This window comes from Lynx rufus, unplaced genomic scaffold, assembly GCF_022079265.1.
Source record: "Lynx rufus isolate CCGP_SWC_20201006 ecotype Redwood Valley unplaced genomic scaffold, mLynRuf1.p SCAF_6, whole genome shotgun sequence".
Taxonomy (NCBI): Eukaryota; Metazoa; Chordata; class Mammalia; order Carnivora; family Felidae; genus Lynx; species Lynx rufus.
The window spans coordinates 27735577-27763461 of record NW_025814878.1 but is presented as its reverse complement, the minus strand read 5'-3'; the positions used below and the strand labels follow the sequence as shown (position 1 = coordinate 27763461).

The 27885-nt window shown below is 40.1% G+C and overlaps 1 protein-coding gene and 1 pseudogene across 1 annotated transcript in view; one reads left to right on the top strand and one right to left on the bottom strand.

Moving 5' to 3' along the window:
• The window catches only part of EPB41L2 (erythrocyte membrane protein band 4.1 like 2), a 255844-nt gene that overhangs the window by 128369 nt on the left and 99590 nt on the right, over positions 1 to 27885 (bottom strand). The gene's annotated exons all lie outside the window — the stretch shown is intronic.
• On the top strand, positions 18334 to 19323 carry LOC124528803 (glyceraldehyde-3-phosphate dehydrogenase-like; annotated as a pseudogene).

Sequence of the window (27885 nt, the reverse complement as noted above, 5' to 3'; positions counted from 1 at the left end):
CAGGAGGCTTTTCCCAAATAAGCTAACGACAAATCCATCAAGGTTAACTGCACAGGATAAATGCACAGGCTGCAGACGCTGCATTTTAATAGGTCGTAAGACAAAGTCTTGTCAAAATCAATCAACTCGCCACGCTATGACAAGGCCACCAGGCTGGAGCCTACACTGATCTCACACTTTCAAATCCTCTTCTCCATAAGCTTTGGAACACTGCAGTCAACAGGCATAAATATCTGAACCTTGTCAAAAAACAGAATGTACGTTTACAACTTTGATCGTTAGCTCTTCTGCCATTTTAAATATTTACAGCACTACCAGTTATGCCAACGCATAGTATATATTCTTAATTAACATAGGAGACTGAACTGCATGATTTTTCTAGCTAAGGTAAGCAAGCCTAACTAAACGTTGACACCAGTCCTCTGGCCAGTCAGCAGAAGGTGCTGTAGACTGTTAGCTGTGGACCCTCCACGCCTGGCGTGATAAAAGCAACTTTCCCCAGGCAGGAAAAGCTGTAACTACAATGGAATTAGAGACATGCCATTTGGAATGCCTAAAACCATCCCCCCCGCCACACACACACACACACACACACACACACACACACACACACACGTATTTCTACTCTGAGCATTAGTTTAGTTCAAAACTACTTTACTTATTAGTAAGAGCTTCAAACAACTACTTTTTAGGTGAGGCTGGCTAGAACAGGTTTTTGCTTCAACAAAATATCTTTGTTTCTTTGGAGGTAGGATTCTCAAAATTCAACATGTGTAATCGTGAGTGGAGTACAGGATCCCACGGGAGAATATGCCAGGCATTCAATTTTCAGGGGTCCAACAAAAAATTCAAGCAAACTAAATGTCAGCGTTTAAAATTTCCCTTTCCAAGTCTGCAATCGAGCTAAGATGTTAAACCGTACACAGATCACCAATGTATCCTAGAACGTGCACAGGAACGCTGCACGGAGACAGGGCGCCTACGACTGGCCGGCTGTCGAGATCACCAGCATCATCTCTACAGTTATTTGCTCCCACGCCCAAGTTGCCAATAATTTTAAGAGACAATTCTTTGTTGGGCCCAAAAATAGAAAACTTAAACTTCACAAGTACACATGTGCCCTCCTCCCCCAAATGTACTGGCTAATTCTTTCAGCAGAAGAGCATTCCATATGGTGCCAACAATAAAGGAACTTGCAGAGATCATCTGGCAATCACTGTGGTGGTTTTGTTTTGTTAGAAAGTAACACTCAAACTAGGTTCTTTTTAAGGGTGGGAATTAGATCAAGAAAAAGCACGAAGACCATTTTTTCTAAGTCTGGATGTCAGAATCTGGGCAACAATAGTGAGTTGTCACTATTCTTCAATGTGACAACAGATTACATATTCAGTAAAAAAAAAAAAAAAAAAAAGAGGTTAATACCTATCCTTATTTAACCAACATTTATTTACTTCGGGTGTGACAACATCAAAACAACATACAATTCTTAACCACTGTTAATGGCCACTAATCTGTAGAGGCTAAAAAACGTAAATTCAACTCTGTGCCAGTCACAGTACAACTCCTTTTTAATCAAACAAATTAGCATGAAAATGAAGCATTCTATAAATTAAAATTGGTCATCCTTCAACATGTTTCAAAAGTAACTGTAGACTATTAACCTTACATGGTTCTCATTGTGCTTTAGGAATAATGAACTTTCATATAGTATATTGTACCACTGAATAAATCGCCTGTGAAGAGCAGGACAAGTATGTAAAATAAACCAACTAGCTTCGTTATTCTCATAGGTCAAACTTGAAAAAGCACTTACATTGACATAAGTCAACATCTGCCTAGAAAAATGCAAACAAGTGAGCCAAAACTAAACTCTGGCCACCAAAAAAATATATTTTTCGTAAAACTTGGATCAAATATAACTGAACATGTTCCCTTGCCAAAGAGCATACATACCCAGGTTCCATGTACTCTGTACATTAGTATTCTCCAAATTTTCAGTCCCCTGGATATGGACAGTCTCAAAAGCAAACTTTCTTCAAAAGCAAAAACAAACAAGCATAGACCACCAAACCCAACTGCTCCAACAGAAACTTCCTCAAAATCTCCCCCTTAAAATACATACACAGCTTTTTAAAAAGTTCATCGAGCCCGTTGTCTGCTGTTCACTGTCATTAGGAGACTGGAAAGCTGATGGAAATCCAGCTTCCAAAAGCTTAATGAGCAAGACTGGCCCCACCCAGGCTGGACCCTGCTGGAGAAGGGGCATGCTCAGTAGAAAAGCCCAGCTTGGTTCCAAGTTACTTCATTGCTCGGCTACAAAATCCACACGGGTCAAAGAAAAAGTCATCTTCCTGCTGCTTGTTCTACCACTAAATGAAGAACACTTTCCATAAAGAATAGTGTTAATAATGACTAATTTTAGGATTACAGTTTTTGTAATTCTCTTGCTGAAAGATTTTTCCTGTTTTTGTATCATTTTCGCTTTGCTTTGGGTTTGCACCCACGAACTTTTTTCCTTCCCCCCCCCAACTTTGTTTTTAGTTCTGTCATTTTAATCCACCCTACAAATAGACACCAAAAGCATATGTATACAGCATATAATCTAATCATCTCTCCTTATAAACCCTATCAGTTTCAGATATAAAAAAGCCATATACACACAAAGTCCAGTTTTCAATACATAAAAACATCTATTTTGATTCATCTGTAAAAGAATTTGCTTATTCACAAAAGAATTTGCTTATTCATTCATTCTATATTTAAAAATAGAGGTTTGTTTTAATTTAGATTTATAGTGCCATCACATAATTACAAAGCTGATAAATCCCTGTTTTGTTATTGTCAATACTCACACATGATGGATACAAAAGGTAAGCCTATATCCATAGGTCATACTGAATACAAATACACAAGGGAAACAAAGTACATTTAAAAACGTTAATGCATTTTCCTTTAGTGACAAGATTCAAGTCAGAGATCAGAGAAAAGACTAATTTTCCTTAATTGTACATAACCAACCCTCCGTCCTTTGCATTTCCAGAATTTAAACTCGTGTGTAGGGGTGCCTTGGTGGCTCAACTGGTTAAGCATCTGACTTCAGCTCAGGTCATGATCTCAGTTTGTGAGTTCGAGCCCCGCATCAGGCTCTCAGCCCAGAGAGAGCCTCCTTCTCTCTCTGTCCCTCCCCCACCTCTCTCTCAAAAATAAACAAACTCAAAAAAAATTTTTTTTAATAAAGAAATAAATTTGGGTGTGTATGTGTGTTCCCATGTAGATATATACATGAGCAAATCAGGACCAAGAATGACTCTGGATCCAAGCATGATTCTGTACAACCTCACCCCTCTACTGCTACATCGCTCTCTATCAAGCAATTCTTAGGTCAATGAGTATTACATGGTCACTTCACCTACAGAGTCTTGAAAAAAGTCTTTTTAAATTCTAAAGAAAACACTTTAGAGATTTAGGCAAATAAGATGTCACCTGTACCCACTAACAGAAAAAGGTAAAATCTGCTTTATGGTAACAGTGAAAATGTGTTCCAGTGACAGCTCTGAAGACATTGATCTCTGTCAAAATGAACAAACACAAAACTAAAACAAACAAACAAAACAATCATTCCATATCATGGAAGTAAACTTCAGTATCTACCACAAGGTTTTCAGTGGTTCACAAAAGGGCAATGTGGTGAACTTTTTAACAGAGTCAATCTTATTCAATTAAAAGCATCATCTTTTATTACGTTCTTCCTTCATTTTTTAAATATTAAATGTATTTTTTAATATATATTGCAGCACAATGACAGATTTACTTCAATATGCTTGAAAAAAAGTATTGGCTCCAAACCTTTCCCTGAAATGTATTACTCCACAGAACCCATAAGCATCAGAACTCCTAACACGTAGCACTGGATCCAGTGAAGTTGCCAATGGTAGAGGAGGTCTACAACCCATCCAGGCATCTCTGATCACCCCTGTGCCTCCGACCCTCTTAACTCTCCTACTGCTATACACTGCATTGTGTGCCTCCCTCCCCAATGCATATGCTGAAGCACTAATTCCCAATGTGATGATATTTGGAGAGGAGACCTTAGGGAGATAATTAGATTTCGATGAGGTCTTAAGGGTGGGGCCATCATGATGGAATTAGTGCCTTGATAAGAAGAGATACACCAGAGAGTCCGCTCATTCTCTCCTGCTCTCCTGCTCTCTTGCTTCACTACACGGCAGCCATCTACAAGCCAAGAAGGGAGCCCTCACCAGAAACAGACCAAGCTGGCACCCCGATCTCGGACTTCCAGCCTCCAGAACTGTGAGAAAATAAACGTGCTGAAGCCACTCAACAGTACCATGTTATGGCAGCCCAAGCTGATGAAGGCACCTACATTCTTAATTATGAAGCCCAATGTCATTGCTCAAGCTCCTCTGCTGTCTCCAATATACAAGATCCTGCTCAGAAGACATCTGGATTTCATGCTCTAATCAAAGGTTAAGAGAATTAAGACAGAAAAGGGAGTTTTGTGGCACTATAATTTCGAAGCAGAACAAATGACTCATATGGTAGATAAAAAGAGAACCCAGAAAATATAAATGAGTTTCCAAACTCATACACTCAACAACGGGTAGAGTCAGAATTTACACCAGTCTTCAAAGCCAATGCTGGTGGCGCTGGCAGTCTAGTGACGAGCACAGCTGCTTTCCAAAGCCAATGTACTCTTCCGCCAATTCGAACACCTGTGTTTTCAAGATGAGTAAACTGAACCCAAAGTGAAATAACTTCTACAAGGTTATTCCGTGGGTTACTGGAAGAAGTACACAAACCAAAGCCAGGGTCATTTAAAGCATCCATTCCCAGTAAGATTTTAAACACATTAAAGTACACAAAGTACATCCACAAATGTCCTCCCATAAAAAAACTGTTAATATGCTCCCTCTCTCTCTCTGCCCCTACCCCACTCATGTCTCTGTTTCTTCCTGTCAAAAGTAAATTTAAAAAAAAAAAAAATTTTTTTTTTTTTTTAAACTGTTAATACAAATTTAGATCTAAACTCTGTCTTGGGAAAATCATAAATAGTCATGTGCTGACACTGTCTCATTATTCCATTAAAAGGGGAAATTAGGGGCACCTGGCTGGCTCAGTAGGGGGAGCATGTGGCTCTTGATCATGAGGTCATGAGTTTGAGTCCCACTTTGGGTGTAGATACTACTTAAATAAAACTTTATAAAAGGGGGAGGGGGGTTAAAAGCTGATCCTCCAAATACTTTTTTAAGAATACTATTTTTTAAGAATACTATTTTTTTAAGAATACTATTTTTTTAAGAATACTATTTTTTTGGGGGGCGCCTGGGTGGCGCAGTCGGTTAAGCGTCCGACTTCAGCCAGGTCACAATCTCGCGGTCCGTGAGTTTGAGCCCCGCATCGGGCTCTGGGCTGATGGCTCAGAGCCTGGAGCCTGTTCCCGATTCTGTGTCTCCCTCTCTCTCTGCCCCTCCCCTGTTCATGCTCTGTCTCTCTCTGTCCCAAAAATAAATAAACGTTGAAAAAAAAAATTTAAAAAAAAAAGAATACTATTTTTTTTAACAATACTTTTTTTTTTTTTTTTTATTCAAGGGAGTTGGTTGGGGTTAGATTGGGGGACATTTTTCCTATGTTTATATTTGTGATTTTATATATAAATAAAATGTTATGCTAAACTCAGTATCATAATTTCTTGACTTTTAAAACTGTCCTACCTCCTGCTTTATGGAAACAAAAAACATAACTGAACAGAATGTAGAGGACCCACTAATCTAACAGGTCATTCATAGCTCACAAACTCTGTGCAGAAAATAAAGTTATCTGTGTTGTAGAAAGACAATGAGGAAGACCATTTCTTTCAATCTTTCCACCTTTATTCATCTAGCCTCTGCCCGAAAAGCAATTAATCTGTCACACCAGAAAAAAAAAAAAAAAAAAAAAAAAAGGAAACAATTTTCTGGCATAAGCTTAAAATAACCTAAAAAGTACTAGCCAAAACTCACTATTTTTGAATCTACTGATTTTTACAGAGAATCCATTCTTCCCACCTACCAATCAGCATGCAAAGGATATACTCCCTGAACAAAATGGAGAAAAGTTGTATCACTTTTTCAATCTGAATGGGTTCCCTAGTCTATAAATTTTTCTAACAGCCTACATTTTATCATCGCTATCTGATGTCAGCAAAAAAGAAAAAAAAGAGGAAAAAACCACTGCATTCGTTCCATGGATTCTATGCACAAGTTCTCTTTCGACCACATACCACCACAGTTTATCTTCTGTCAGACTCTACATCCAGAATGCTCTGCACAACTGCAAATGAGTCATCTGCAAAGTTTCATCCCTACCACATTTTTAAAAATGTAACATTAGAAAGTACTATAGATTTATGAGACTCTGGGGAAAAAATTTGCTGTATGGTCCCAGGTTTGTTTGGTTTTTTGTTTTTTTTTTGTTTTTTTTTTGGTTTCTGTTTTTGTTTTTTTTAAAGAAAGGGTTTGTAGAGAAGACAGTAGGAAGAGGTACAGGAGAAAATGGAAACAAAGAGGTGGTAAATGGGAATCCATCATCAAGTTAATGTTTTGAAACCATCTAAAAAGTGTTAAAAGGATTTGTTAAGAGTTTTAACTCAATAGTCAAACGCATCACTATTAGAATTACACATTCAGGCAAATACAGTAATCCAGCATTCACCTTAAAGTATCATTTTCAGGGGTTGCTCAGTAGGTTAACCGTCTGGTTCTGAATTTCAGCTCAGGTCTCGATCTCATGGTTCATGGGATCAAGCCCTGCATTGGGCTCTGCACTGATAGCACAGACCTACCTGGGATTCTCTCTCTCTCTCTCTCTCTCTCTCTCTCTCTCTCTCTCTCCCCCCCCCGCCCCTCCTTTGCTCCCACATGTGCTTTCTCTCTCTCAAAATAAACAAACTTTTAAAAAAATGTATCATTTTCATCCTATTGTGTCTAAGAAACATTTGCTGAGTTCCACCTTTGCACCAGACATTAAACCCTTAGGACTCAAAGATCCTTCCCCATTCCAGCCCTCAGAGAATTCACCAGTCTAGCAGGAAAGACAGATACATAAACAATTACAACATGTGTGATAAAGGCTACAACAGAGGGACAGGAAGGGCACAGCAAAGTACACAACTCCCTGGAGGAGGTCAAGGAAGGCCTCATAGACTGAAGATGTTTCGGTTCATTTGGAGCTCATTTTAAGTGAGTCAATGCTACTGTTAATAATATGGCGGTGACACCCACTTTGACTTAGGGGTTAAAGAAAATAAAAGCACCTGTCACAAAGCCCATAACATAAAAAGCAGAAACAAAGACTTTGCCAGTACCTGTGAAACGCCCTACATACATGGCTGAACGAAATGGGGTTTTTATAGAATAAAGAATTTGGAGCCATAAGGGATGTCTGGCCCTTGCCTCTCACATCTGGGGTACCTAAAGCCCAGAAGCTAGAGGATTTGCCTGGGTTGTGCAGGGAGTCCGCAGTAGAACCCAGGCAGGATGTCAGATTCTGTCTAATAATCCCATGGCCCTTCCCTGTTGCAAGCCTCCCCGCCTGGATGAGAAGGAAAGAGCAGAGACATGGTTACAGAAAACACACGGCACAGAGGCCCTTTCTGGCTCTCCAACGGCCAGAGGACTAAAGAGCCCGGAGACTAAGCATGCAGTAGACATCAGTGCTCCCCAGCTCTGCCCCCACTCTCTGCACCCAGGAAAAACCCTACACGCTCCCACTCCCCAAAAAAGTAGGTCTTGAGAAACAAAGAGGTCATTGCCAAGAAAGTATCTACTGATACTTCTCAATCTGAAAGAACATTAAATTCATATTCAGAGAGTCTGCATGTTGCCATGGCATGTTACCACTTAGCTGGTGACTGAATCGGTCAAGGCACCAGCCGACCACCCACCTACGTAACAGGACCACTGTAAGAATCGTCTGAGAGTCGCCACACAGCTACTACTAAAAGAACGTGAGTTCCTGTTGAATACAGTATCCCGATGGTCAAAAAATTCATCTAGGCTTTCTCCTAAAAATGGCTGAATGTATCCTTACATTTACTTTTAAAAATCAAACGCTGAACATAGAGTAAACTCTTACCAATTCCATTTACCTATTTTTTTCCCCCTCAACTTGGGGAAGGAAAAATGTTTCTTCACCTTAATCCACCCTCTGTAACTTCCCTTCTTTCTCTTCTCTCCTTTCCTTTAAAATGGCACCACAATTTCCAAGAGGCGCCACTAGAAACCGCATAAATAGCAAACAGGTCAACACAAGCTTCATGACAAATCGCGCTGGACAAAGTTGAACACTGTTCCTGGCTGGGCAAGGCAGGGAAAGGTTAAGATGTGTGTGATAAGCAGTCATAGCTACACAGCACGCCCTGGGGAGGGGCAACCCCAGAGCCAGCCTCTCCTCACTTCACCTGTTACTCCTCCCTCTGCCTGACACAGGCCATGTGCACGCCTTGGGCACTTGTCTGGGCACCCTGTGTACCTCCAAAACCACACAACTTTGTTAGCTCGGTCACTTGAAACTGCAGCTCCGTGTTGTCGCTTCACTTTAACAACTCAACTCTCCAACCTTGAATTGTGAAAGAAAACCCGAAGCACAGGTGCAAACGTGCCCTCGGTCCACAGCCCCAACCCACCCAAAACAGAATAGCCAACATCAAGCCAGAGTACTCACCATCACCTCTGCCTAGGAGATCTTGATTTCAGCTCTGTACTTTTGGGTCTTGCTAAGACCCATTCATTCAGTGAGGAACTGCTCTTTGTTTTACTGATAGCTGTTGAGGTTACAAACCTGTGTAAAACCTGGTTCCAGCACTGTCAGGAGGGTATTTAAATAACTAACTCTACTGCACAGAGAGGAAGAGCTAAAATACAGGCAGAGACAATTCAACAGTAATGGACTTGAAGAGGAAAGAATGTTTCCCGGGGTGAAGTTTGAGCTGACCTTGAAGGATAAGAAGGTGCTTCCAGGGCGGAGTGAAAGCGGGTAGGAGTGCACTCCTCACCGTGGGAACAGCAAGTGAAGGGCATAGAATCAGGAAAGATAAAAGCGTGGTAGAGAACGGTAAGTACCTCGTCCGCCTGGAACACAGGGTAGGAGTGGACGAGATGGACGAGGGAGGAGGCAGTCAAGTAGTAAGTGATGGGTATGCTAAAGTTTCGACGCTTTAACTCTACCCTGCGGGCGATGGAAAATACAGGGCAGTCATGTGAGAACAAGTGACACAAACGAAACTGGTTAAGATGATGCTCCAGTGATCCAGGAAACAGCATCTCAACTAAGGCAGGGGCAACAAAGGCAAATGAAGAGACGGAGTCAATAAATATTTAGTAGGTAAAATTGACAGGATTTGATAATGAATTATATTGTGGGAGTAACAGCAAATTTCCCAGGTTCCTGGCAGTCAAAGGTCAGACAGGGAAGCACCATGAATGTAGTGAGGAGTTTCCAAGAAACGTAGGTAACAGGAATGAAAGAAGCACAAGCTTCCAGGTTGAATGCACGTGGACTATAGGGCCTGTGTACAGCCAGGTGGAAAGTCAGGATGGTCAGACATAGGTGTCTGAACAACAAAGTCGGGGTTTCCATGCTAAGACTTGGAACTCATTGGCCCGTCAGTGTTATGTGAAGCTATGCAATAGATGAAACCCCAGCAAAACAGAGTAAGAAAAATGCTCATCATTATGGGGCACCTGGGTGGCTCACTTGGTTAAGTGTCTGACTTCAGTTCAGGTGATGATCTCACAGTTTGTGGGTTCGAGCCCCGTGTCAGGATCTGTACTGACAGCTGAGAGCCTGGAGCCTGCTTCGGATTCTGTGTCTTCCTCTCTCTCTCTGCACCTCCCATGCGTGTGCTCTCTTTCTCTCAAAAATAAATAAAACATTTAAAAAAGAAAGAAGGAAAGAAAGGAAGAAAGAAAAATGCTCAAGATAAATCACCAGGCAGACAGAAAGGAAGCTATAAAGGAGGCTGGAAGGATCAGCCTAAGAGAAAGACCACAAACCATGAACATATTGCCAAAAGAGAAGAGTCAGGCTAGGAGGAGTGGAGAACAGGGCCAAGGGCACATTGCTTCAGGCACTGCTGAAGTTTTTACATTGTTGTGAAAAGGCTGCTGGTAACCTCTAAGAACAAGTTAGTGGACAGTGGACGAAAAGCCAAGTGGCTTAAAAAAAAAAAAAATACTGAAGAAAGGAGGGTTAGAGGTGAGTGTAGATTAATGTCGTTTAGCGATAGAAAAAAGGCGAGAGAATCGGGAACGAATAACTACAAGAAGTACTAGGTTGCAGGAAAACATCTGTGCACAGCAGATGTTTTGGTGGTTTTGGTTTGGTGCAGGCTTTTGGTGGGAGAGAGAGAGTAGGGAGAGGCTTGAGACACAAAGGAGAAAAAGGAAAATGGATGGCAGGTAGTTCAGAAGAAGTAAAACAAACAAACAAACAAACAAAACAGGATCAAACCCACAAAAGAAGGGGTGCCTGGCTGGCTCAGTCAGTACAGCAAGTGACTCTCAGTCTTGGGGTCCTGAGTTCAATTCCCAGGTTAGGGGTAGAGATTACTTTAAAAAGTACATACACACACACACACACACACACACACACACACACACACACACCCCTTCATCTTGAACAGCAGAAGGACATCCCCAAGGGAAGGTAACTGGAAATACACATGGGCTGGCAGAGGAAGTGGCCTGAGAAAACTAGTGATATAGGAGTATCTCTAAAGCCCTGTTCTCCATCCCAAATGACTTAGAGAACTCTGGAACATTTAAAGGAGAGAAAAAAAAAAAAAAACTGAAGAGAAAAGGAAAACTTGGGGAGAAAATATGGCCAATCCCCTAGAGTACATTCAATGATAATTCTCTTAGCATTCATGTCAACAAAGGATTCAAAACAGGTTAAACTGAACTATTCTCAACATGAAAAGTTATTGGTCTTTTAAAAACTTTGTTTGGGATTCCCTGAATCTTCTAACACATTAACTTGACTTGTAAATCAAAATCTATTAAATTACCTAGAAGAAATATAGTCAAATGACTGCCATCTTCATACCAGTATAGCAGTAGAAAAGAAGTTTAAAAAACTAACTGACTAAAATCACAAGGTTTGGAAAGGGCCATTTTAATTGTAGTGTGTGCCAAGGATTTGGCCATTCGTATTTTACGAGATACAATAACTATAACTGTAATTCTTATTTTCAAACTGTGAAGCCTGTGTCTCAATAAAATGCCAGCTTAAAAGACAAGACAATAAAGACCACGGTCACCACCAGAACCCCATAAGAATATGTGAAAGGTTATAAAACAAAACTCCTTTTACAGAGTTGAATCCTTTCCAGGGTGGGCCTTTAAGGCATTCTGACAGTGCACACAAATACTATCTCTGGAAGAAAACCAAAAAGGCACAGCTGCAAGACATCTTCCACTGAAGTTGTAACCGACTCAATGGCAGTCCTTCCTTTGAGCAAGAGAGTCTATAAAAGCCAGAAGGAGAGCTATTTTCCCCTACAAACTGCTTAGTGCCACTACTTTCTCCTGACCCAAATTGTAGCTTTATTAAAAACCAAAAACGGACAGCATGGACAGTATAACTTCATAACAGATTTGTAAAAGAAAATGTAAATAAAACTTGAAAACAGTAACTACCAAGTGGTTTTCATGAAGAAAAATCCCCAAGTGAACCAAAACTAGCCTAAGAATACATGGAGATACATATTTTTTTAATTACAATCCATCACCATTACAAACAGGAAATTTGGATGTGCCTTAAGCAGGATTTTTTTTTTCCCCCAAGCCTCTAAGAAGTAAGCGACCAAATAGTAGTATTCTCGAAACTGATGTATTCTGGACTTATAATATCCGGATATTTATGACAGCTAAGAAAGAAAAAAAAGTCAAATGTGGTCAATTAGGAATTAAATAAGAACAACAATTCAGGTAAGCCAATCAACGCTGTCATGCTTTCGCTGCTGTAGTTTTGACTATGTTCCTATAGCAACACCAACAAATACTCTTCTACAAATACTTCTGCAGCCAAGATAAAAACCAATAACCATCTCTCTAAATTCATTTCTATTATGGCTTCCAACAAAAAAACATCAACCTTCCTAAACTTCATTCCAGAAATTTCAAAACCTAAGGCATTAATATATCAGTTGCAGTTAACCACAACTGTCACCGGGAAGTTAATGACAAAGAAGGTTGAATTCTGTTACTTCTTTGACAATAACTCATTTTGAACAAAAAGCGACAAGAGCGCAAAAGAAAGTAATTACTAACAAATGACTTACTTGGAAAATTATCTAAATTCTAGAGAAATAGAACACTGAAAACTGTGTGCCAAAATGTAAAGCAAAGAATTCAATATTCCGAAGCCAGGAGATAAGCAAATTTCTCGGCATAAGTTTCAGAGATGCTTTCAAAAATCTCTTTTGTTAGTGCTATTGTTTTGGAGTAAACAAAATATTTTACTAATAGCAATAGGCCTGCCTATTTTGTGAGCAAGCACTCTGCAAAATGCTTTATAAATGTCCTTATTTAAGCCTCAAAACAACTCGGCACAGCAAATGTTATCACATTCATTTTGTATATGAATAAACTGAGGCTCAGAGAAATGAAGTAACCTCCCTTAATAAGCATGGAATGTAAAATAGGAGAGCAGTTAACTGTTAGTCCCGGAGTTAGACAACCAGAATTTGAATCCTGACTCAAGCCCCTAACTATGTATAAGATAGATACCGGAGACTTAAATCCAATTCTATTTTATTTGAAATACCTCCTTGACATTACACCATGATGCTTATGCAACCTCCCAGTTATACTTAACCAGATGCCAAACTCAGCCTTTTATATAAAGCCTCACCTACACATTCCTCACACTTGCATGTGAACTTTATACATTAGGACTTTACTCAATTGCTTCTACTGTAATACAAAAATTTCTCAAAAATATTTAGAGGTACATAAGGAAAACTGCAAAACATAACAAAGTCCTAGATCTTTCTATTTCCCAAACACATGTATAATACATCAACAGACACTTGCCTGTCATATAATAACTAGATGTACCACATCATGCCTGTCTTCAAAGCACAGAGAGCCATTTGGGGAGACCAGAGCAGTGCAAATAAAAAGGCATCTCTATAAACTTGTGAATTAACTGTAAATACATTAAAAAAAAAAAAAGTGTGTGTCCATAGGTACACACAAACACATACATCAGATTTCCTAGAACAGTTCTGATTTCAAATATTCTATCCCACTGAATAGATTTGGGACTAAAAGGCAACTGCAGGCTAGAGTGGTAAATACAAGAAACTCGAACAAAACTTTGCAAGAAACGTTGTTGGTGGGAAAGAGGGACAGGACATTCAAGACAGGTGGGACAGTCCTCAGGGTAGAGCAGCAAGATGCACAAGACATTCTAGGAGATCTGAGGGGAGCAGAAAGTGGTGAGTGGGGCAGGGTGTTGACCATTATCACTGGATCAGTCATACAAAGGTAAGCCAGAGGCGAGGCTGACAAGATTGTTGAGGGCTTTAAACTCTATGGAAAGGACTCTAAGCTAAGAAGATAGGTTAGTGCTCCTAAAGTTTGTTGGGGTTGTGTATATGGGGGTTTTTGGTTTTGTTTTTTTTTTGTAACAATTTTACTGAGCTACCACACAAGTCACCCACTTTAAGTGTACAATTCAGGGACTCTTAGTAGAGTCATTGTGCAACCATCACCACCATCTTAGAACATTTTCATCAACCCAAAAAGAAACTCCAAACATTCTAATTCATTCTACAAGGCCTGATACCAAAGCCAAATAAAGACATCACAAAAAAAAAAAAAAAAAGGAAACTACAGACCAATATTCCCAATGAATATAGAAGCAAAAGTCTTCCACAAAATACTGGTAAACTAAATCCAGCAAGATATTAAAAGGATCTTACACCATGACCAAGTGGAATTTATTACAGGAATATAAGGGTGATTCAACACACAAAAATCAATAATCATATTAATAAAAGGAAGAAAAATATACAAGATCATTTCAATAGACAGAAAAAGCATTTAACAAAATCTAACATCCTTTCACAATAAAACATTCAATTAACTAGGAATGAAAGGGAACTTCCTCAATGTGATAAAGGGCATCTACAAAAACACACCTCATACTTAACAGTGAAAGACCAAAAGCTTTCCCCACGAAGATCAGGAACAAGACAGGATGTCCACTCTCACCACCTCTATTCAACATTGTTCTTAAAGTTAAAACCAGTGCAATTAGGCAAGAAAAATAAATAAAAAGCATCCAAATAGGACAGGAAAAAGTAAATGATCTCTATTTGCAAACGGTAGGATTATATATATATTTTAAAATCCTAAAGAATCCCCCCAAAAAAGCTAATAAAGGAGTTCAGCAAAATTGCAGGACATAAGATCAATATACATACTCGGTTGTATTTATATACATAAACAATCCAAAAAATAGTAATTCTACTTAGCATCAAACAGAATACAAAGGAGTAGATTTAACCAAGGAAGTATGCAATTTGTATACTGAAAACTACAAAAACATCTTTCCTAAAAAATCAAAGAAAATGTAAATAGATCCATGTTCACACATTCAAAGACTTAATATTGTTAAGATGACAATGACCCCCAAATTCATTGACAGAGTCAATGCAATCCCCATTATAATCCCAAATGCCTTTTTTTGCAGAAATGGACAGAATAATCCTCAAATTCATATGAAATTGCAAGGGACCACAGATAACTGAACCACTCATGACACAGAAGAACAAAGTGGGAGCATTCACCCTTCCTGACCTCAAAATTTATTACAAAGCTAGAGTAATCAAAGCATAGTGATACTGGCATAAGAACTGACATACCAATCAGTACAGACTTGAGAGTCCAGAAATAAACCCATATATCTATCGCCAACTGATTTCAACAAGAGTGCCAAATCCATACAATGGGGAAAGAATAGTCTTTTCAACAAATGGTACTGGGACAACTGGATATCCACATACAAAAGAATGACTCTGAACCCCTACCTCACACCACATAAAACAACTCAAAATGGACCAAAGACTAAAAATATATGAGCCAAAAGTATAAAACTCTTTGAAGACAAGGAATGTGCATCTTCACGACTTATGGATTTCACAACACATTCTTAATTAGAACACCTAAAACACAATCAGCAACGACAACAACAAAGGAATTAGACTTCACCAAAATTAAAAACACTTGTGAGTCAAAGGGCACAATCAAGCAAATAAAAAAAAAAAATCCACAGAATGAAAGGGCTTATAAACCACACACTCAGTAAGGGTATGCAGAATATATAGAAGGGTATGCAGAATATACATAAGGCACTCTTACAACTCAACAAAATGACAAAGAACCCAATTTTAAAAGGGGGCAAAGGACTTAAGTAAATATTTCTCCAAAAAAGAGGTAAAAATGGCCAATCATCACAGGAAAAGATGCTTAACACGATAAGTCATTAGAAAATGGAAATAAGACCACCTAGTGATAGTTCTTCAAATACACTAAGGTGACTAGTGAAAAAATGAAGGAAAACAGCAAGTGCTGGCATGGAATTGGAGAGATCAGAAACCTCACACATTGCTGCTACAAGGAACATAAAATGGAGAAGCAGGTCAGAAGGTGATGTTGGGAGTGGCGGGGATGAGGAGTAACTGCTTAAAGGAAACAGGGTTTTGGGGCACCTGGGTGGCTCAGTTGGTTGAGCCTCTGTCTTTGGCTCAGGTCATGATCTCACAGTTCATGGGTTCAAGCCCTGCATCAGGCTCTGAGCTGTCAGCACAGAGAGCTGCTTTGGATTCTGTGTGTGTGTGTGTGTGTCTCTCTGCCCCTCCCTTCTCATGCTCTGTCTCTGTCTCTCAAAAATAAACACTGAAAAACAATTTTTTTTTAATAAAAAAAAGTATTTAAAAAAAGGAAACAGGGTTTCTTTTGGGGAGATGAAAATGTTCTGGGATAATGAGGACAGGTGCACAACATTTTGAATATAATAAAAACCACTGAATTGTATACTTTAAAATGGTGACTTTTAAGTGAATATTACATTAAAAAAAAAAAAAGGACAAAACAGGTACTCTTTAACTATCATTCCCTAAAACTCTCAGCCCTAGACAACCGCTAATCTCTGTCTGTATAGATTTCACTATTTACATAAACAGAAGCATGCCACATGGCCTTGCATGTCCGGCTTTTTACTTGGCATATTATTTTCAAGGTTCGTTCACGTTATAGCATACATCAGTAAGTCATTCCTCAGTATGCCCAAGTAATATTACATCTTATGGCTATACCACATTTTGTTTATCTACTCATCAACTGATGGGCATTTGTGTTGTTTCTACTTTTGGGCTACTATAAATAATGCTGTGAATATCCACCTACAACTTTTTGTGTAGGTAGAGGTTTTCATTTTTCCTGGGCACATACTTAGGACTAGAATATGTCAGACAAATGCAAGCTCTAGGTTAAGGTTTTCAGGAACTGCCGAACTGCTTTCCAAAGTGGCTGCGCTAGTTGACATTCTCACCAGCAGCATCCACTGGTTCCAATCCCCTGAACGTGTGACTCTTCATATGACGGCAACCACTAACTGTTGCTCAAAAAAGAGACTGGAGGACCCTGAATTGGAAAGGACAGACAGTAGAAGCAGAGACAGTCCAAATGGAAAGCTACATAAAAAGGCTCCCAGGGATGGGAGAAATAGAGGAAATGTTAGACAAATGGTACAGAGTTTGTAAAGAGAAAGTTCTGAGGACCTAACGTAGAGCATAATGACCACAGTTAATAATACAGTATTGTAGGGGCACCAGGGTGGCTCAGTCGGTAAGTGTCCGACTCTTGGTTTCAGCTCAGGTCATGATCTTGAGGTTCATGAGTTCAAGCCCCACATGAGGCTCTGCACTGACCATGTGGAGACTGCTTGGGATTCTCTCTCTCCTTCTTTCTCAGCCCCTCCCCCACATGCACACATTCGCTCTCTCCCTCCCTCCGTCTCTCTCTAAAAAATAAACTTAATGAAAAGAACCAAAATGTCCAACGACTGATGAATGGATAAACAAGATGTGGGGTATATATATATACACACACACACACACACATATATATACACACACAACGGAATATTACTCAGCAATCGAAAAGAATGAAATCTTGCCATCTGCAACAATGTGGATGGAATGTTAAGCGAACTTAAAGACAAATATCATGTGACTTCATTTCTATGTGGAATTTAAGATACAAAACAGATGAACATAAGGGAAGGAAAGCAAAAATAACATAAAAACAGGAGGGTGGCAAAACACAAGAGACTCTTAAATACAGAGAGCTAACTGAGGGTTGCTGGAGGGTTTTGGGTGGGGGAAAGGGCTAAATGGACAAGGGGCATTAAGGAGGACACTTGTTGGATGAGCACTGGGTGTTTTATGCAGGGGATGAATCACTGGATTTTACTCTTGAAATTACTGAACTAAATGCTAACTTGGATGTTTAAATAAATAAACAAACTTAATAATAATACTGTATTATATACTTGAAATTTGCTGACAGTAGATCTTAAGCATTCTCTCCACCATGCCCCCCCCCCACAAAAAAGGTAACTATGTGAGGTGACATATGTTTAACCTTGATCATGGGAATCATCACACAATGTATCTGTGTATCAAATCATGTTGTACATTTTTTTTAAATTTTTTTAATGTTTATTTTTGACAGAGACAGAGAGCCAGAGCATGAGCAGGGGAGGGGGTAGAGACAGAGAGGGAGACACAGAATCTGAAACAGCCTCCAGGCTCTGAGCTGTCAGCAAAGAGCCCAACGCAGGGCTCGAACTCAGGAACAGTAAGATCATGACCTGAGCTGAAGGTGGACGCTCAACCAACTGAGCCACCCAGGCGCCCCATGTTGTACATTTTAAATGTATTACAATTTTGTCAATTATATCTCAATAAAGCTGGGGGGGGGGAGATAGGCTCACATGCAAGCAGCAATAGTAAAGACAAATATCAAACTAATATTAAATTCCAGGGAAGAGACTCCATAGAAGTTGATGTTTAAATAGCAGATAAAGAAGAAAGAGAACTAAAAAATAATACCAAAATTTCAAGCCTGGAAGATTAAGAAAGGCTAGGAATACCACAGATGGAGGCAGTCTGGCTGGGGTGTCAGAACCCAAGCAGGCTCTCTGCTCTTCCCCATTAACAGCCACATCTGATTGCAGTGCCAGCCGAGTCCCCAAAACACAATGGTGAAGGTTGGAGTAAACAGATTTGGCTGTACTGGGTACCTGGTCACCAGAGCTGCTTTTAACTCTAGTAAAGTGGATGGTCACCATCAATGACCCCTTCACTGACCTCAACTACATGGTCTACATGTTCTAGTATGATTCCACCCACCGCAAATTCAATGGCACAGTCAAGGCTGAGAATAGGAAACTTGTTATCAATGGAAAGCCCATCTCCATCTTCCAAGAGTGAGATCCCACCAACATCATATGGGGTGATGCTGGTGCTAAGTATGTTGTGGGGTGTACCGGGGTCTTCACCACCATGGAGAAGGCTGGGGCTTGTGTGAAGGGTGGGGCCAAAAAAGTCAACATTTCTGCCCCTTCTACTGATGCCCCCATTTTTCTGATGGGCGTGAGCCATAAGAAGTATGACAACTCCCTCAAGATTGTCAGCAATGCCTCCTGCAACATCAATTGCTTGGCCCTTCTGGCCAAGGTCATTCATGACAACTCTGGCATTGTGGAGGGACTCAAGACCACAGTCCATGCTATCACTGCCACCCAGAAGACTGTGGCTGGCTCCTCTAGGAAGCCATGATGGTGGACAGGCTGTCCAGAACATCATCCCTGCTTCTACTGGCACCTACTCTGTAGGCTAGGTCATCCCTGACCTAAATGCTAATCTCACTGGCATGGCCTTCCGTGTCACTACCCCCAACGCATCAGTTGTGGATCTGACCTGCTGCCTGGAGAAAGCTGCCAAATGGGATGACATCAAGAAGGTAGTGAAGCAGGCATCAGAGGGCCCTCAAGGGCATCCTGGGCTCCACTGAGGACCGGGCTGTCTCCTGCAACTCTAACAGTGATATCCACTCTTCCACCTTTGGTGCTGGGGCTGGAAGTGCCCTTAGTGACTACCTTGTCAAACTCATTTCATGATACAGCAATGAATTTGGCTACAGCAACAAGGTGGTAGGCCTTATGGCCCACATGGCTTCCAAGGAATAAAAGCCCCTTGGCCCACCAGCCCCTGAGAGACCAAGAGAAAAAAAGACCCTCAGCTTCGGGGGCGTCCTTGCCCCAACTCATCCTCAAACACATGGAGAATTCCTGACTTGTACACAGTTTCCATCCCAGATCTCCTGAATAAGGGGAGGGGTTTGGAGAGGACTACCTTGTCATGCACGATCAATAAAGTATACTGTACCCCTGGGGAGCGGGGGGGAGACTAGGAAAGAGTGCAAGATTTTGGATCTTTTAGACACACAGAGTTTGACAAGATGATGTGACACTGAATTTCTTGGGAGAGGATTACAGAAATCAAGGAAAGGGATGACAATTAGAGAATCACCCCAGAATCAAGAGAAAATTAATTACCATATTCCAGCACATTTTGCTATTATTAACCTTTTACCTCATTTCCAACTAACGGACTATTCTTGAGAGTTTGGGTAACATAATGATAAATAAAAAGCACCTTGAAAGCCAGGATTTTCTCAAAAAAAAAATTTTTTTTAAAGGACTATTTGACTGGCAGGGCATCCAAAGGGGCTAGAACTAATAAAAGTCTGCCTAACAAGAACAGAGTTCAAAGTACTATAAAAACTAAACATGGTAGATGGAATCTATCCACTTAGGCAGGACAGAGTCACCTACGCATATTTAATGAGAAAATATTCAGAAGGAAGTCTCAGTATCAGGTTAATGCTGCACCGGAACACTGGCTAACTAGCTCTGCAAGGTAAGGGAAGTGTTAAGAACGAAGGACAGGAAGGCCAATATCAGATCATTCGGTAACCACCAGTTCATTCAGCAAATAAGTATTGAGAGCCATTAAGTGCCAGAGAATTGTGAACACAGATGTGAAAACTGCCTTTGTGAAGCTTATAACTTGATGGTGGAGAAAGGCAAATAAACAGTCAACTGGTGAGAGGGGAGGTTATTCAGCAGGTACATTTAACAGGAAGGAGGAGGCCCAGTAGAAGAATCATAAAGAATGGCTACGCAAGGGAAATTATATCTACACTGAGACCGAGGAGTAGAATATAACTGGCAACATGTACAGAAGTCTAGAGATGAGAGAAACCAGACAGGTGAGCAGGGAAACCCAATTAGTATGTTAAAATCTAGAACAGCAAGTGCCTTATAAGATAAAATCTATATTAAAAACTTTGGGCTTCTTTTGAAAAGCAAAGAGGTATTATGAAATGAATTTATGCACAAAACTAAAAACTACTAGTCAGACTACAATACAAACAGCAGATTAAATAAAAACTAAAAAAAAACAGGAAAGCTAGACAGATTACATTTATCCAGAAAAGACATGGTAGGTGTATTACTGTTTAAAAATATATATATTAACAAATCGGTAGTCTGTTCCCTCTCTTCCAAAGAGAATTCTACCACTGCAATCTCAATTTTGAAAGCAATTTGATTTATTATGGAATAGACTGAGATACTAAGAAAAGAATTGATACATCAAGAACACAGGAGAGACTCAAGCTAAAACTCATAGAGAGTTGGTGTTTATTGTTTGGGAAGAGACTGGTTTAAGGAAGAGTCTGAGGGCTGCTGTCTACTGTGATGAGAAAGAATCAGAAAAATTTATGAACTGATAAAGAGAATTAAGTTTTGCTGTTCTATGAAACCACTTATTTTTCAAAAGAGCAAAGTAAAAACAAATGGTGTGTCCATTTTTTGTCAGTGCTGACACTTGTGCTTCTTTGACTAACAAAGTTAAAAATGGACCATGAGAGAGCTGAACTTTATGCAGGTTACAGTGTCTGAATATGGAAGGTGTCAGTTAAATGAAGTGGATAAATTCAGGAAATATTCAATTAGGACAATGGGGAGAATCTGATGACACATAAGAGCAAAAGGAGAGAGAAAAAGAGCAGTTAATGAGAGCAAAGGCAGTCAGTGAAATAGTTAAAGGAGAAGTAAAAAGGTTTGGAGACAAGTTAATGAGTTCAATTTAAATTGGGTAACAAAAAAAAAAAAAGAAGAGAGAGATAGAATAGAACAAGCTATTAGATGAGATGGAATCAGAAAAATAATTCAGAGTAAGATAAGAAAAAGAAAGAACAGATAGGGCAAACAAAACAAAAAGCAATATGGTACCCCAAAACACCAGTAATCAGATTAAATGCAACTGGTCTAAATGCATCAATTAGATTATCAGAGTGAAAAAGACCCAACTCTATGCTGTACAAGAAATCTTTATTTTTTAAAAGTTTATTTTTCAGAGAGAGTGAGCGAGTGCACACAAGCAGGGTAAGGGCAGACAGAGAGAGAATCCCAAGTGTCGGAGATGCAGAGCCCATACGGGGCCTGAACCCATAAACCGTGAGATCATGACCTGAGGTGAAATCAAGAGCCGATGCTTAAGGGACTGAACCACCCAGGCGCCCCTAAGAACTAACTTTAAATGTTAGGACTAGGAACAAGAGAAATATAATGAAGAAGCAAATTGTGATGTACAAAGCAAAGAGGTGGCCCTAAACCACAGAAATGAGGAGCTTTGTTTAGTACAAGAAGGGGGCAAGGGGAAGGGTCTAGAAAAAAAAAATTCCTAATATTACAAGTAAGTGTGGTCCAGATACTAAGTAAAGGGTGTACAAGTAAGTGTCCTGAAGGTCTTTACAACCTGATTATACAAATTTTAATCATTAGAATGTATAATCTTTCTTCAAAGTCCACAACTTGGAAACACTGGCAGCTCTGAGCCTAAAATGTGTCAGCTTTATGGTTGTAACACTTTCCTACCACTTATATCCTCTTCCCTCTTCTGCCAGGTAGTACACAAAACACGATGACAGTCACAGGGGCGGGGGCGGCTACACCTTAGGAAACGTGTGTACTGCATCAAGTATGCATTTATAGGCCCTTAACAATTAACAAAGCCGGAGCACCTGGGTGGCTCAGTTGGTTAAGCATCCAACTTCGACTCAGGTCATGATCTCACGGTTCATGGGTTCAAGCCCCGCATCGGGCTCTGGCCTGATGGCTCAGAGCCTGGAGCCTGCTTCTGATTCTGTGTCTCCCTCTCTCTCTGCTCCTCCCCTGCTCACGCTGTCTCTTTCTGTCTCTCAAAAATAAATAAATAAATGTAAAAAAAAAAAAAACATTAAAAAAAAACAATAAAGGCTTCCTCACCTCTTCCCCATTGCATTCCTATTTAATAAAGTTAAGCTAAAATACTTTCAAATGTCTAATTTGTATCTCTTAAGATAGAAAGCTGAGTATCCATGTTGCTTCCCTTCATAAAACTAACGCTGTGTGTTTGTTCCTTGATTCTTTAATGCCTACATTCTTTAAAATAGCAATGCAAAATGTTATTTGAATTTTACCAAATACATATTTCGGCCACTTTTTAAACTTTGAAATGAAAGTCTCAAACACTGTAAGAAGTTGTGCTAATTACAAGAAAGGTGGGAACAATATGATGAAGATCCAACATGCTTAGCATGTTATCTTTGTTTTATTCCTCTTTAGCAAAAGATGGTTTTTGCGAAAGAAAAGCGTAAAAATTATTTTTTTCGAGCTTTTACTTTGAGAAGACTGAAAGTTCACATCCATGGTTGTAATTTGTTTCTCTTGGATCTAAACATACACCCACCCACTGGCTTCAGAAAGCTGCTTGGACAGAAACCTGAGACAGTGATACTTCCTGGAATTTCAATTGAAAAAAAAAAAAAAAAAAGAAGAAATTAAGAAAGAAAAAGTATCCTTTCCATGAAGGGATAACCAGTAGCAAATAATGCAAATGTTCTTTTAAATTAATGCCCATTGGTAAAAACCCATTCTTACACAAAAGATACATGCATTCATTCAACAGTTCTACAACTATTAAGAAGGTGATTTATAGAATGATTCCCCCTCTCACACACTTGATACACAGTAAGATTCCATTGAACATTAAGCAAAATGTAAGAAAAATTTATTTACCCACAGGTTTTTTTTGTATTTTATTTTTTTTTTTTTAATTTTTTTTTTTTCAACGTTTATTTATTTTTGGGACAGAGAGAGACAGCATGAACAGGGGAGGGGCAGAGAGAGAGGGAGACACAGAATCGGAAACAGGCTCCAGGCTCTGAGCCATCAGCCCAGAGCCCGACGCGGGGCTCGAACTCGCGGACCGCGAGATCGTGACCTGGCTGAAGTCGGACGCTTAACCGACTGCGCCACCCAGGCGCCCCGATTTACCCACAGTTTTGCAGGAACATTCTTAGTCCCCAAAATGCCTCCCCACTTCTCTTTGCTATTGACTGGCTGCCTCTCCATGTGAACAATCAGATTCTTAGGAACAAAGACTGCAATCTTAAACCCATATCCCTAGAGCCTCACACAGTATTTGGCATATAGTAAGGTAGTCCAAGATCATAGATCTGACAAATGAGTACTTGGATCATATTCACTAGGTAGTATGCAGCTACAAACAAATCCCAGTAACCACAGAAACAGACTCAGTTCAGGAATCACTCCAGATCCTTTCCTCTCTCTTCATCCAAACTCACTTGGTTGTCCTTTCTCTGTATGTATTTCTAAGGCTGAAATGACCAGTTTTGAATTCTTAGTATTGGTTGGTCTTACTGTGAGCTTATCAACAGCTCAGGCTTACTCATCTTTGAATCTCCAGCTTAAAACACAGTAAGAGTGGGCCCAAATTTGTCTCATAATTGCAGTACAAATTCCAAAGAAAACTCCTTCCTTAAATCGTATTCCCAAACTTCAGATTTTGTAGTAAACACAATGTACTTCATTGGTCCCAAGATTTATTATTGCAATTAAGTTAAATATTTGATCCTAGTCACCTTTATAAATAAATAGTACCTAAAGAGGAAAATTCATAGCACCAAATTTTACTGCACAGAAATACAAAATGAGGCCTCCTTGGGCAGCCTCCTTTAACAGACAGTAACAGTCACTAGAACAGATATACAGGGTAAATATATGTTCTCCATAAAATCTGACATGTAATATTTCTAATTTTTTCTTTAATGTTTATTTACTTTTGAGACAGGGAGAGACAGAGCATGAACAGGGGAGGGTCAAAGAGAGAGGGAGACACAAAATCTGAAACAGGCTGCAGGCTCTGAGCTGTCAGCACAGAGCCCGACATGGGGCTTGAACTCACAGACCGCGAGATCATGACCTGAGCCGAAGTCGGACGCTTAACCGACTGAGCCACCCAGGCGCCCCTGACATGTAATATTTCTAAAACACAGATATCTGTAATTATGTCTCTTCTTTCAAAAACAAAAACAAAAAACAGTAATTTTTTTTAAAGGCTTCCGGTGGTTCGGCAGGGGGAATGAATACCAAACTCTTCAGTAGGAGCTCCTAAGTTTAGCACTTGCTGGCTCCAATCCAGATCTTCAGCTTATCTTCTGCTTCCCATCTCCTAATCTCCGGCCCTACCAGCCCCCTCAACACAAAATGAATCTTCACGCTTCCGTGTCCTCATTAATGCTGACTCTTCTCCGTCTAGACTGTCTACTTCCCGTGTCTATACTTAATAGCTTGGGTTGGATTTTTTTTTCTTCCAGGTATAAGGTTAAAAATAAGCAGTTTGCGAACAAAACCAACAATAGCTCTTTTACGATTTTTAAGTCACAGGGTATGCAGAATAAAACATGAGGCTAGGGGGAGCCCAATCAAGTTATTTGGTAGTTTACTGGGTGCACACGCGCAAACACACACATGCACACGCGAGCGTGCTCACCAATCACAAGGCCATGAAAGAGAAGCCTGGTAGATGGCAAACCAACCCATCAGGCAGCCTCTAGCATTCTGATAGTACCCACTGACAGAGTAACCAGGATGCCAAGAGCAGTAAAGTCAGACTAAAATGGGTCAAGAGTAATGCAGTCCCTCCCCTGAGACAGCCCTGACATATACGTGGTAGGTGATGGCAATCCTCCCAATGGGCAGAACCAGGGGTGGGAAGATCCAATCAGGACTCACACATCAAGGACAAGCTAGGTGTAATCACTACTGTTACTTATCTAATCACCTACCGTATGATCCACACAACTGATGACCTACAGAATGTGATTTACAGCTGCTCAGTGTAACAGGGCAGAGGGAGGTCTCAGGGAAGCCTGACCAACGGGGCTGACCACTGACATACAGGATGAACGGAAATGGGACCGGCGGAATGAATATCACTGGTAGACCCTGTTCTGAGGCAAGACCTTGCCTATAGATGCAGTACGTCAACAGTACACTCTGCCCTTGGTGAGGGAAGGACCTTCGTGATTGGACCTATAAAAGCTACACTGAACAGATACATGCACATTTACATATTGTGCTTAGACGCACAGAAAAGTATGTGTATATACATGCATATCAGACAAAAGGGTTGAAACGTAGTATTCCTGACAACTCAGCTGCCACACTCCACTTCCCCCCCGACCCCCCGTCACCATCTCCCTGACCTTTTCCTCCCACCAGAGTCAACCCCAGACTAAGGATGTTAACTAGTTCCATTCACACCATTTAGATTCAGCCATCATTTGCTGATCTTATCCTCATTCTCAATCTTTTCACATCTTCTCTCATTATCACCCCCTATAGTTCCAAGTTAACCATACTACGAACGTCAGAATTCAGTAAATGTGAGACAACAAAACAGCACAGTTATAACAAGAAAATTTGTTTTTGTTGTATTATCTATATAGTCAAAATAAATATTCTTCTCATTGAACCCCAGAGTAATGAGAACAGGGGAGGAGGATAGTTTTTCTCTTCTGGACAAGAGCTGGTCCCAGGTATCTAACAATCAATCCCCTGGGGAGGGTTTTCCTTCTACTTTTACCTCTAACCCTATAGGAATATCCATATTAAGAAAGAGATCAGCTCTGACATGGAGTTTATTGTAACAGGGTCTGTCCTGTACCGGTTGTATATTTATCTTAAATACACACGCGCACACACACGCGCGCGCACACACACACACACACACACGTAATGGCATGACAAGGCTTGGTATCATTATAAAACAAGGCCACTGACGGCTAGACATATACAAACACTGTAATCCCTGTGCACCTCTGCCCCAGATGACAGGAGTCGGGCTGCAGCAGAATCAGCTCTTGTTGGGAATCAGTGAGCCAGCTGTCCAGGAGGGGCCAGGGCTTATGTGATCAAATCTTCACTTGTTTCAAAGACTTCTTAACAGTTCTAATAAAGACTTGTTAGGCTTTTATGACCCTGGAGAACAACCAAAATGATCAGCCTCTCCCTTTCAGACACACATATCTTTAAGCAATAAATGTACACACTTCCTACTAATTGAGAACTTCCAACTGAGTCCATATAAATGAATGAATGCCCTATGGATTATTATTTCCCAAATTAAGTACTACCAGCTTAAGAATTTACAGAAACACATTCTCCATATTTTGCCAAGGGAAAATAAGCAGCTTTAAAAGGATAAGGTTGTTGTTTTAACCCATGTGTACGTATTTGCAGATAAAAGACAGGACATGCTCAGCCCAAATGATAATCCTAAATGTGGACAATGACAATTTTTTGCTTTATTTCTATTTTTTTATATTATCATGTTTTCTTCACTGCATATGTGTTACTATGATTAACAACAACAACAAAAAAAAGATTTAAGGGGCGCCTGGGTGGCTCAGTCAGTTAAGCATCTGACTTCGGCTCAGGTCACGATTTCACAGTTCGTGAGTTCAAGCCCCACGTCGGGCTCTGTGCCGACAGCTCAGAGCCTGGAGCCTGTTTTGGATTCTGTGTCTCCCTCTCTCTCTGCCCCTCCCCCGCTCATGCACTCTCTCTGTCTAGCAAAAATAAAAAAAATAAAATGTTAAAAAAAAAAAGATTTAGATAGATTCAAGTCCATTAAAACAAACGCTGTGAAGTTTTCTCCCTTTATTTCTGGACTCCTGCTTTAGCAGTTTTCAAGGCAGTGCAAAACAGGATGAATAAGTCCCTGCAAAATTATAATAAACTGGTACCATGCCATGTGGTATAGATTAACCTAAAACAGAGGTACATTCATACTATCCGTCTTTGAGCTTGGCACTGGTATACAAGAAATTACTAGACTCTAAGAGGCACACGCTTTCAGACACGGTTACATCAGAGGCCTTTTTTTTTTTTAAGTCAGATTTTAACTGGATTTAAAAGAATGAGAGGAATTTCCTGGATTTTATCAAGCCAGTTTCCCAACAGATTTTCACCCACACTTCTTAATACAAGGATTAAAGCCACTTAGCAAATTAGAGCTCATTCTTGCCACTCAAAATGCTATTAAGAACATATAAATTAAGAGATCTTTGAAAAACAATACACATCAAGAAAAGGCTTAGAGCTCCTGCTCAGAATTCGTTGTTGTAACAGTTTCCTATAAAGTCGGTTGAAAAGCATCAAACATATGAGGGCCTAAGCGCAGGCGGGATCTACTTTCGGACCACACAGCACTAGGGAGAGATGGGGAACACAGATCTACACTCGACGGAGAAAGAGCCTTTCTTGTTTTGTTATCACAGGACGAGAATCGCTGTCAAGTCTTCACCACAACTTCATTAAAATACCAAGCCATAT